Source organism: Triticum dicoccoides, chromosome 2A, assembly GCF_002162155.2.
Source record: "Triticum dicoccoides isolate Atlit2015 ecotype Zavitan chromosome 2A, WEW_v2.0, whole genome shotgun sequence".
NCBI classification, from domain to species: Eukaryota; Viridiplantae; Streptophyta; class Magnoliopsida; order Poales; family Poaceae; genus Triticum; species Triticum dicoccoides.
Window position 1 is genome coordinate 640,505,570 of NC_041382.1, and position 11,506 is coordinate 640,517,075.

Consider the following 11,506-nt stretch of genomic DNA (forward strand, 5'->3'; position numbering starts at 1 on the left):
CCTAATAGTATTGGAATCCCAAGGATTGGATGTGATATTAGGCATGGATTGGTTATCAAAGTGTGAAGGGAATATTGAATGTGCTAGTAAGTCAATCTTACTTACCACCCCAGAAGGGAGAAGGATCAAGTATGTATCCCGACATGTGCCAAAGAGGACTCAAGTAAATTGTTTAACATGAGCTGTGCAGGAGGAAGTACCAGTGGTAAGGGAATTCCCTGAAGTATTTCCAGAAGAGTTGCCAGGCATGCCACCAGATAGAGATATTGAGTTTTTGATTGAGCTATTGCCAGGCACAGGGCCAATATCAAAGAGACCATACAGGATGCCTGCAAAGGATTTGGTGGAAATTAAGAAGCAGATTAAAGAGTTATTGGATAAGGGATATATTCGCCCAAGTTCTTCGCCTTGGGGATCGCCAGTACTTCTAGTGGAGAAGAAGGATGGATCGTTAAGGATGGTTGTCGATTATCGGGGATTGAATGAAGTAACAATCAAGAATAAGTACCCACTACCAATGATCAATGATCTGTTTGATCGATTGCAAGGAGCTAAGGTATTTTGCAAGATCGATCTGCGATCAGGATACCACCAGTTGAAGACTCGAGAATAGGATATTCCTAAGACAGCTTTTACCACCAGGTATGGGCTGTACGAGTATACCGTTATGTCATTTGGTCTGACTAACGCACCTGCCTATTTTATGAACATGATGAACAAAGTGTTTATGGAGTTCTTGGATAAGTTCGTCGTGGTGTTCATTGATGGTATCCTGGTTTACTCAAAAAATGAAGAGGGACATAAGGAGCATTTGCGTTTGGTACTTGGTAAGCTCAGAGAACATCAGTTGTATGCCAAGTTCAGCAAATGTGAGTTTTTGTTGAAGAAAGTAGGATTCCTCGGACACGTTATATCCGGAGAAGGAATAGCAGTTGATCCCACAAAAGTTGATACCGTGACCAAGTGGTAAGCACCAACCACGGTTGGAGAGATCCGGAGTTTTCTTAGACTCGCAGGATACTACCGGAGATTCATTGAGAATTTCTCAAAGATTGCAAAGCCTATGACGGAGTTATTAAAGAAGGATACCAAGTTCAAATGGACTGAGGAATGTGAGGCTAGTTTCCAGGAGTTGAAGAAGCGCTTGGTTACTTCACCAGTGTTGATTTTGCCAGATCAGACCAAGGACTATGAGGTGTATTGCGATGCTTCACGTCGAGGACTTGGAGCAGTGCTTATGCAGGAAGGGAGAGTTGTTTCATATGCCTCAAGACAACTGAAACCTCATGAGTTGAATTATGCTACGCATGATTTGGAATTAGCAGTCGTAGTGCATGCATTGAAGACTTGGAGACATTTTCTGATTGGAAACCATTGTGAGGTGTACACGGATCATAAGAGTTTGAAATACATTTTCACACAGAAGGAGTTAAACCTCAGACAAAGGAGATGGTTGGAGCTCATCAAGGATTACGATATGAGATTGCATTACCATCCCGGAAAGGCTAATGTAGTAGCTGACGCATTAAGCCGTAAGAGTCATGTCAATACATTAATGACGGGAGAAATACCAAGGGAGTTAGCAAAAAATCTTCGTGAACTATGTTTGGAATTAGTTCCGAGAGGCTATGTAGCAGCATTGGAGATTCAGTCAACTTTGATGGATAGAATCAGAGAAGCTCAGAAGACTGACAAGGAGATTGCCTCTATAAAGGAGAAAATAAGCGAAGGAAAGGCTAAAGGATTTCGTGAGGATGAGCACGACACCCTATGGTTTGAAGACCGTGTTTATGTGCCCAATGACCCGGAGATTAGGAAGCTAATTCTTCAAGAGGCACATGATTCACCATATTCGATTCACCCAGGAAATACCAAGATGTATTTGGATTTGAAAGATATTTTCTGGTGGACCAGAATGAAGAAGGATATTGCAGAGTATGTAGCAGTTTGTGATGTGTGTCAGAGAGTAAAGGGAGAGCATCAAAAGCCAGCAGGATTGTTACAACCATTGTCGATACCCGAATGGAAGTGGGATAAGTTAGGCATGGATTTTATCACGGGATTACCCAGGAGTCGTTCAGGCTATGACTCGATTTGGGTTATAGTCGATCGGTTGATGAAAGTAGCTCATTTCATCCCAGTAAAGACCACTTACACCAGTGCTAAGTTGGCAAAGATATACATGACCAGGATCGTATGTCTGCATGGAGTTCCGAGGAGTACCGTATCAGATAGAGGAACCCAGTTTACCTCAAAGTTCTAGAAGCAGTTGCATGAAACTTTGGGTACCAGGCTAGAATTCAGTACAGCTTTTCATCCACAGACAGATGGACAGACCGAGAGAGTCAATCAGATTTTGGAGGATATGCTGAGAGCTTGTGCGCTAGATTACAGATCTAGTTGGGACAACAATTTGCCATATGCAGAGTTCTCTTACAACAGCAGTTACCAAACCAGTTTAAAGATGGCCTCTTTCGAAGCTTTGTATGGAAGGAGGTGCAGGACACCGTAGTCATGGGACGAAGTTGGAGACCGCCAGTTGTTTGGGCCTGATTTGATTAGAGAGTCTGAACAGAAGGTGAAATTGATTCGCGATAGGCTCAAGGTAGCTCAGTCCAGATAGAAGAGTTATGCAGATTCTAAACGCAAGGAGACAGTTTACGAAGTTGGAGATAGAGCTTATCTTCGAGTATCTCCACTTCGAGGAACAAAGCATTTTGGTGTTAAGGGAAAGTTAGCGCCACGATTTGTAGGACCATATCGAGTTTTGGAGCGTATGGGAGAAGTGGCCTACAAGTTGGAATTGCCCGAAGGATTGTCAGGAGTTCATAATGTGTTCCATGTTTCTCAGTTGAAGAAGTGCCATGCAGAGATGGCTGGCATACCCTTGAGAGACATAGTGCCATTGGAAACAATTCAGTTGTATAACGATTTGACCTATGAGGAGAAACCAGTTAAGATTCTCGAGTTTGCCAGCCGAGTCACTCCCAGCAAGGTTATCAAGTTTTGCAAGGTTCAGTGGAGCCACCACACAGAGGATGAAGCCGCCTGGGAGCGAGAGGAAGATTTGCTCAAGGACCACACTCACCTATTTTCTAGCCAACCCGAATCTCGAGGGCGAGATTCATCTTAAGGGGGGTAGGTTTGTAACATCCCAAAATTTCAATTTGGAATGTTATACATTAGATCATCATTGCATATCATATTTTATTTTGCTTTGATTTGATCCTAGAAATTTCTACGCAACTCAAGGACCCACGGAGAGAGTTGGGAAATTCATTATTTTCATATTTGAGTTTTCTCAAATTTTGAGAATAGGATCATTTGATTTTTATTATTTATCATCAATTATTTCTATTACAAAAATATGAGAGAGGGAATAAAATGACTTTCCCAAAATAAAGAAATATTAAGGATTTAATAATAAAATCAAATAAGATTTTATTTCGGAGTTTTTCTTTATTTTATTTGAATTAGGAAAAATGTGCGTTTTTCAAAATTGCATTTAGGCTCCAAATAAATGTTCACCTTGTGCGGCTTGATTTTAGAAGCCCGGGAAAATTTATTTCGGAATTTTTGGAGTCCGTTTAGTATTCCTTTTTATTTTTCTTCCGCGTGTTAATATTAAAAAAAAACGCGCACCGACCTACGGGCCGTGTCCGACCGGGACTCCGGCCCGCCAAGGCTTTATAAGCCGGGGGGAGCCAGCCCGAGGCCCAGCCGCCGCCCCCGAAACACTAGCCGCCCGAGTGCCCCGTCGCCGTCGCCCGCCGCCGACCCGCCGCCCGAGGTTCGCCTCGCCTCGAAATCCGTGCTGCCGTTTTTTTCGAAAAATCGTTCGGTTTTTCGTCGGTTTATTTTAGTTTTGGTTTTTTTAAATAGATCAGTTTTCCGATTTATTTAATTAGCGAGCGTTCGTCCGTTCGTTCGTTCTAGCAAACGTTCGTCGTTTTTCTTTTTCTCGGATTAAATCCGTGATTTTTCTGATCGCGATTTTCGTTTTAGTATAACTTTTCGCTCGTTTATCGGAATCAGGCGATTCAAGCGCCTGGAGTTTCGTCTCAAAACTCTCTATCCATTTAACCAACTTAAACAAGTTTTTGCTACTGTAAAATTTGACTTAGATCCAAATTAGTAGAACGAAGTTGTTTTCTTTCGCCGTTTGACTTTCGTTGCTTCGTTCGATTTGATTCTTTTTGCAAACCGGAGTTCTTAAGTTGAATTTTCTGGTTAATTCTCTTATTTGACTTTCACCTATGCATTAGATGAGTACTAATTCTATGCTTGTTTGTTTGTCTGTGATAGAATACCCGGAGTGCGCCGCTTGTTACTTCGAATCTCTAGGTTTCGCGGATCATCAGGAAGGCAAGTAACACTTGATCATACCGTTCCTACTACCCAGTTTTATTGCATTAGATCAAACCTCAGACATTGCATGCTTAGGATCTAATTAAATTGTGGGATGGGAAGTAGTTGAGGTAGTACCTATTACCTGTTATATTATCAAACCTTTGGGAGTTACTTCTACGTTTGCCATTATGCCATGCTATGCTAGTAGACGTGGATTGGGTGAGTGATATCCATGACAGATGTGAGTTTGTTAATTAATGGTTTATTTAAGGTGGCTACTTAAACTCACATCTGGGTGGATTGAGGCACCTGGGTAATCCAGGATTTGCCTGCTTTCTTTTGGACCGCCACCCAGGCTCAAAGGGATCATGAGATTTTTCATGCTAGAAACTTCCGTGTGCAGCCACAAGCTATTATGGGCTCTAGCATAGTTGACTAAGTCGTGCGAACTCTTACAGTGGTAGACTAGCAGATGTAGGTGGTACGGTCTACCCGATCGTAAGGTGCTAGCGCTTCTAAAAGACTATGTCTCGGTCATCCGTCTTCTCAAACACCATGTAGTGCGAGAAACCAAACGGAGGCGATCGAGTCTTGTGGAGAAAAGTGCGCAAACCTCTGCAGAGCGTATTGAACTAATCATGGTTAGCCGTGTCCCCGGTTATGGACATCTTGAGTATCTAGTACCTGGATTATCATGTGAATCTCAACATGTTACTCTAAATTAATTTTGTTGGGTTTTGTAATGATGATGTTTAATTGGGATTGAGGATGCTGTCAACCATTCTCAATGTTTAACAACCACCATGATAGATAAATAAAATTTATTCCTTTGTAGTAGGGAAAAATTGGCTTTACGCAAAACTGTAACCATAAAGCTTTCCACCAGCCAAATATGCATATAGTATAGCTGTTTCATTCCATTACTCTCTATGTGTTACCTTGCCAGCATATTCCATGTGCTGACCCGTTTCGGGCTGCAACGTTAGTGTTGCAGACTTTTCACACGATGAGGAGTTTTTAGGTCGTGGTTCTATACTCAGTGATGCCGTTGGAGTTGATGGACTCACTTATCTTCCAAGCCTTCCGCTGTTATCGTTATTAGATGGCCTTAAGCCATATTTATTGTAATAAGTTCTCTATTGAGACACTCGATGTAATAAGTGTGTGATTGCTACTCTGTTATAAATCCTCCGAGTACTGTGTGGTGTCAGCATTACTGATCCAGGGATGACACCGGAGCACAGAGATCAGACTGTTTGAGGTCTGGTCGCTACATATCATGAAATAAGGAAATAAATAATAACTTTATTATTGCCTCTAGGGCATATTTCCTTCAGTCTCCCACTTGCACCAGAGTCAATAATCTATATTACACAGTAATGATTCTAACACCCATGGAGACTTGGTGCTGATCATGTTTTGCTCGTGGAAGAGGATTAGTCAATGGGTCTGCAATATTCAGATCCGTATGTATCTTGCAAATTTCTATGTCTCCCACCTGGACTAAATCCCGGATGGAATTGAAGCGTCTCTTGATGTGCTTGGTTCTCTTGTGAAATCTGGATTCCTTTGCCAAGGCAATTGCACCAGTATTGTCACAAAAGATTTTCATTGGACCCGATGCACTAGGTATGACACCTAGATCGGATATGAACTCCTTCATCCAGACTCCTTCATTTGCTGCTTCCGAAGCAGCTATGTACTCCGCTTCACACGTAGATCCCGCCACGACGCTTTGTTTAGAACTGCACCAACTGACAGCTCCACCGTTTAATATAAACACGTATCCGGTTTGTGATTTAGAATCGTCTGGATCAGTGTCAAAGCTTGCGTCAACGTAACCATTTACGATGAGCTCTTTGTCACCTCCATAAATGAGAAACATATCCTTAGTCCTTTTCAGGTATTTCAGGATGTTCTTGACCGCTGTCCAGTGATCCACTCCTGGATTACTTTGGTACCTCTCTGCTAGACTTATAGCAAGGCACACATCAGGTCTGGTACACAGCATTGCATACATGATAGAGCCTATGGCTGAAGCATAGGGAACATCTTTCATCTTCTCTCTATCTTCTGCAGTGGTCGGGCATCGAGTCTTACTCAACTTCACACCTTGTAACACAGGCAAGAACCCTTTCTTTGCTTGATCCATTTTGAACTTTTCCAAAACTTTGTCAAGGTATGTGCTTTGTGAAAGTCCAATTAAGCGTCTTGATCTATCTCTATAGATCTTGATGCCCAATATGTAAGCAGCTTCACCGAGGTCTTTCATAGAAAAACTTTTATTCAAGTATCCCTTTATGCTATCCAGAAATTCTATATCATTTCCAATCAGCAATATGTCATCCACATATAATATCAGAAATGCTACAGAGCTCTCACTCACTTTCTTGTAAATACAGGCTTCTCCAAAAGTCTGTATAAAACCAAATGCTTTGATCACACTATCAAAGCGTTTATTCCAACTCCGAGAGGCTTGCACCAGTCCATAAATGGATTGCTGGAGCTTGCACACTTTGTTAGCTCCCTTTGGATCGACAAAACCTTCTGGTTGCATCATATACAACTCTTCTTCCAGAAATCCATTCACGAATGCAATTTTGACATCCATTTGCCAAATTTCATAATCGTAAAATGCCGCAATTGCTAACATGATTCGGACACACTTAAGCATCGCTACGGGTGAGAAGGTCTCATCGTAGTCAATCCCTTGAACTTGTCAAAAACCTTTTGCAACAAGTCGAGCTTTATAGACAGTAACATTACCGTCAGCGTCAGTCTTCTTCTTGAAGATCCATTTATTCTCAATTGCTTGCCGATCAACGGGCAAGTCAACCAAAGTCCACAATTTGTTCTCATACATGGATCCCATCTCAGATTTCATGGCCTCAAGCCATTTTGTGGAATCTGGTCTCACCATCGCTTCTTCATAGTTCATAGGTTCGTCATGGTCTAGTAACATAACTTCCAGAACAGGATTACCGTACCACTCTGGTGCGGATCTTACTCTGGTTGACCTACGAGGTTCAGTAACAACTTGATCTAAAGTTTCATGATCATCATCATTAACTTCCTCACTAATTGGTGTAGGTGTCGCAGAAACCGTTTTCTGTGATGAACCACTTTCCAATAAGGGAGCAGGTACAGTTACCTCATCAAGTTCTACTTTCCTCCCACTCACTTCTTTCGAGAGAAACTCTTTCTCTAGAAAAACTCCGAATTTAGCAACAATAGTCTTGCCTTCGGATCTGTGATAGAAGGTATACCCAACAGTCTCCTTTGGGTATCCTATGAAGACACATTTCTCCGATTTGGGTTCGAGCTTATCAGGTTGAAGCTTTTTCACATAAGCATCGCAGCCCCAAACTTTCAGAAACAACAACTTTGGTTTCTTACCAAACCATAGTTCATAAGGCGTCATCTCAACGGATTTCGACGGTGCCCTATTTAAGGTGAATGTGGCCGTCTCTAAAGCATATCCCCAAAACGATAGCGGTAAATCAGTAAGAGACATCATAGATCGCACCATATCTAGTAAAGTACGATTACGACATTCGGACACACCATTACGCTGTGGTGTTCCGGGTGGTGTGAGTTGCGAAACTATTCCGCATTGTTTCAAATGAAAACCAAACTCATAACTCAAATATTCTCCTCCACGATCAGATCGTAGATACTTTATTTTCTTGTTACGATGATTTTCAACTTCACTCTGAAATTCTTTGAACTTCTCAAATGTTTCAGACTTATGTTTCATTAAGTAGATATACCCATATCTGCTTAAATCATCTGTGAAGGTGAGAAAATAACGATATCCGCCACGAGCCTCAACATTCATTGGACCACATACATCTGTATGTATGATCTCCAACAAATCTGTTGCTTTCTCCAAAGTTCCGGAGAATGGCGTTTTATTCATCTTGCCCATGAGGCACGGTTTGCAAGTACCAAGTGATTCATAATCAAGTGGTTCCAAAAGTCTATCAGTATGGAGTTTCTTCATGCGCTTTACTCCGATATGACCTAAACGGCAGTGCCACAAATAAGTTGCACTATCATTATCAACTCTGCATCTTTTGGCTTCAATATTATGAATATGTGTATCACCACTATCGAGATTTAGCAAAAATAGACCACTCTTCAAGGGTGCATGACCATAAAAAATATTACTCATATAAATAGAACAACCATTATTCTCTGATTTAAATGAATAACCGTCTCGCATCAAACAAGATCCAGATATAATGTTCATGTTGAACGCTGGCACCACATAACAATTATTTAGGTCTAATACTAATCCCGAAGGTAGATGTAGAGGTAGCGTGCCGACCGCGATCACATCGACTTTGGAACCATTTCCCACGCGCATCGTCACCTCGTCCTTAGCCAATCTTTGCTTAATCCATAGCCCCTGTTTCGAGTTGCAAATGTTAGCAACAAAACCAGTATCAAATACCCAGGTGCTACTACGAGCATTAGTAAGGTACACATCAATAACATGTATATCACAGATACCTTTGTTCACTTTGCCATCCTTCTTATCCGCCAAATACTTGGGGCAGTTCCGCTTCCAGTGACCAGTCTGCTTGCAGTAGAAGCACTCAGTCTCAGGCTTAGGTCCAGACTTGGGTTTCTTCTCCTGAGCAGCAACTTGTTTGCTGTTCTTCTTGAAGTTCCCCTTCTTCTTCCCTTTGCCCTTTTTCTTGAAACTGGTGGTCTTATTGATCATCAACACTTGATGCTCCTTCTTGATTTCTACCTTCGCGGCTTTTAGCATTGCGAAGAGCTCGGGAATAGTCTTATTCATCCCTTGCATATTATAGTTCATCATGAAGCTTTTGTAGCTTGGTGGCACTGATTGAAGAACTCTGTCAATGACACTATCAACAGGAAGATTAACTCCCAGTTGAGTCAAGTGATTATGATACCCAGACATTTTGAGTATATGTTCACTGACAGAACTATTCTCCTCCATCTTGCAGCTATAGAACTTATTGGAGACTTCATATCTCTCAATCCGGGCATTTGCTTGAAATATTAACTTCAACTCATGGATCATCTCATATGCTCCATGATGTTCAAAACGTCGTTGAAGACCCGGTTCTAAGCCGTAAAGTGTTGGAAATATGCCCTAGAGGCAATAATAAAATGGTTATTATTATATTTCTTTGTTCATGATAATTGTCTATTGTTCATGCTATAATTGTGTTATCCGGAAATCGTAATACATGTGGGAATACATAGACCACAACACGTCCCTAGTGAGCCTCTAGTTGACTAGCTCGTTGATCAAAAGATAGTCATGGTTTCCTGACTATGGACATTGGATGTCATTGATAACGGGATCACATCATTAGGAGAATGATGTGATGGACAAGACCCAATCCTAAGCATAGCTCAAAGATCGTGTAGTTCGTTTGATGTAGCTTTTCCTAATGTCAAGTATCATTTCCTTAGACCATGAGATTGTGCAACTCCCGGATACCGTAGGAGTGCCTTGGGTGTGCCAAACGTCACAACGTAACTGGGTGACTATAAAGGTACATTACAGGTATCTCCGAAAGTATCTGTTGGGTTGGCACGAATCGAGACTGGGATTTGTCACTTCGTATGACGGAGAGGTATCTCTGGGCCCACTCGGTAATGCATCATCATAATGAGCTCAATGTGACCAAGTGGTTGATCACGGGATCATGCATTACGGCACGAGTAAAGTGACTTGCCGGTAACGAGATTGAACGAGGTATTGGGATACCGACGATCGAGTCTCGGGCAAGTAACGTACCGATTGACAAAGGGAATTGTATACGGACTGATTGAATCCTCGACATCGTGGTTCATCCGATGAGATCATCGTGGAGCATGTGGGAGCCAACATGGGTATCCAGATCCCGCTGTTGGTTACTGACCGGAGAGGCGTCTCGGTCATGTCTGCATGTCTCCCGAACCCGTAGGGTCTACACACTTAAGGTTCGGTGATGCTAGGGTTGTAGAGATATTAGCATATGGTAACCCGAAAGTTGTTCGGAGTCCCGGATGAGATCCCGGACATCACGAGAAGTTCCGGAATGGTACGGAGGTGAAGATGTATATATAGGAAGTCAAGTTTCGGCCATTGGGAAAGTTTTGGGGGTAATCAGTATTGTACCGGGACCACCGGAAGGGTCCCGGGGGTCCACCGGGTGGGGCCACCTATCCGGAGGGCCCCATGGGCTGAAGTGGGAGGGGAACCAGCCCCTAGTGGGCTGGTGCGCCCCCTTGGGCCTCCCCCTGCGCCTAGGGTTGGAAACCCTAGGGATGGGGGGCGCCACCCTTGCCTTGGGGGGCAAGGCAGACCCTTGGCCGCCGCCCCCCTAGGAGATTGGATCTCCTAGGGCCGGCGCCCCCCTAGGCACCCTATATATAGTGGGGGGAGGGAGGGCAGCCGCACCCAAGCCCCTGGCCTCTCCCTCTCCTTCCCGTGACACTCCTCCGTCTCCCTGCGCTTGGCGAAGCCCTACCGAGATCACCGTTGCTTCCACCACCACGCCATCGTGCTGCTGGATCTTCATCAACCTCTCCTTCCCCCTTGCTGGATCAAGTTGGAGGAGATGTCTTCCCAACCATACGTGTGTTGAATGCGGAGGTGCCATCCGTTCGGCACTTGGTCATCGGTGATTTGGATCGCGTCGAGTACGACTCCATCAACCCCGTTCTCTTGAACGCTTCTGTGCGCGATCTACAAGGGTATGTAGATGCACTCCTCTCTCCCTCGTTGCTAGATGACTCCATAGATTGATCTTGGTGATGCATAGAGAATTTTAAAATTCTGCTACGTTCCCCAACAGTGGCATCATGAGCTAGGTCTATGCGTAGTTACTATGCACGAGTAGAACACAAAGCAGTTGTGGGCGTCGATATTGTCAATTTGCTTGCTGTTACTAGTCTTATCTTGATTCAGCGGCATCGTGGGATGAAGCGGCCCGGACCGACCTTACACGTACGCTTATGTGAGACTGGTTCCACCGACTAACATGCACTAGTTGCATAAGGTGGCTGGCGGGTGTCTGTCTCTCCCACTTTAGTCGGATCGGATTCGATGAACAGGGTCCTTATGAAGGGTAAATAGAAATTGGAAATTCACGTTGTGGTTTTGGCGTAGGTAAGAAACATTCTT